General features: G+C 38.1%; 1 long non-coding RNA gene across 1 annotated transcript; it reads left to right on the top strand.

Moving 5' to 3' along the window:
* The first annotated feature begins 31 nt into the window (after positions 1-31).
* On the top strand, positions 32-1,083 carry LOC113343166. The gene is made up of 2 exons (XR_003357072.1): positions 32-655; positions 730-1,083. It is a non-coding gene; the product is annotated as an uncharacterized LOC113343166 (long non-coding RNA).
* The last annotated feature ends 151 nt before the right edge of the window (positions 1,084-1,234 follow it).

Here is a 1,234-nt window from a genome sequence, read left to right as displayed (position 1 = left end):
TTTTTTTTTTGTGTGTGTGTCTTTGTGTTATACTTGAAATGCTGCCTTATTTTCATGTCACAGAAGATTTGTGTACTTGTTTCATTGTATTAGCTATTTCAAAGACTCTTCTTTTACACACTAGGCTGGATCCTCCTGAAGATGAATTAGCCGCCAATTCGTTTAGATGCGCTCTCCCATATTATGTACATGTGTACAGGGAGGTGTATATTGGGCATCAATCATACTGATGTTTCCTTTGGGGCAGTGGCATTTGAGTACTATTAAAGAATTCTTTATTCTTTGAGCTTATTGTTTAATAATATCAAAGCCCTTGTAAGGTGTACCATAACGCTTTGTGGCTAGAAATAGTTTATTCATCTGTCATCAATATGCTCAAGGGTAGGAAGTCCCGATCAGATGTTAAAGGTAGACAGTATGAAATACGAAGCCTGTTTTTTATCTCCCTGTGCTTAGAAAACATAAATTCACTTTCAAGTGGGTCATCCAGTTATGAATGTTTTAAAACGTCGTACAGGTGTAAGTCCATTCTGTGAGTAGAAGGTGGAGGCCTTCTTTAAGATTCAGGTCTCTGTATGTCTTAATGGATGACGGATTCTCAAGAATACTATGTGCTTGATACAACATTTTTATCTATAACTGAACTCATTGCATGGTAATGATCGCTTCAAAGTTTAAACTTCTTATTAAACTCATTGCATGGTAGTGATTGCTTTAAACTTCTTATAGGTGCAGATCCTATATTTGGAAGGAATGAAGAGAAAGAGGTTGGGCATGTCTGGAACAAAGCAGTGGATTCTGCACTGGGCACTGTGATTGCAGCTTTTAACTCCCGCTGGTGGTGCCACCTCTCATTGGTTTCAACATTGAAGTGCTGTTTCTCTGTCGCCATAGCACTTCACTATTATACTCTGATTGTATTTCTTCCTCTCTTACCAAGACCATGCATCTCGTTCTTAACCGTGCTATAATTAGGCCTACCTTTTTTTTCTTCTCTCCTTGAATGGATTGGCTAAATGACTATATATTATTCGAATAACGATTATTAATACATACAGGCCTAGAAATTATGTACCTTTTCTTGTACTTTCCTAGAAAGAGAAGATCAGCCCCCCAAAATCCATTTCTTTCTTTGGAAAATCGTTCATGTTGAGGTAAGACCGCGGGAGTCTTAAGCAAGACTGGTCGATTGGTAGTTGGGCTTTCGCAGGCACCATGCTATTAAGCAAATTTT

The sequence above is a fragment of the Papaver somniferum genome, unplaced genomic scaffold, assembly GCF_003573695.1.
Source record: "Papaver somniferum cultivar HN1 unplaced genomic scaffold, ASM357369v1 unplaced-scaffold_5525, whole genome shotgun sequence".
In the NCBI taxonomy this organism is placed as follows: Eukaryota; Viridiplantae; Streptophyta; class Magnoliopsida; order Ranunculales; family Papaveraceae; genus Papaver; species Papaver somniferum.
This window is presented reverse-complemented; position numbering and strand designations above follow the sequence as displayed.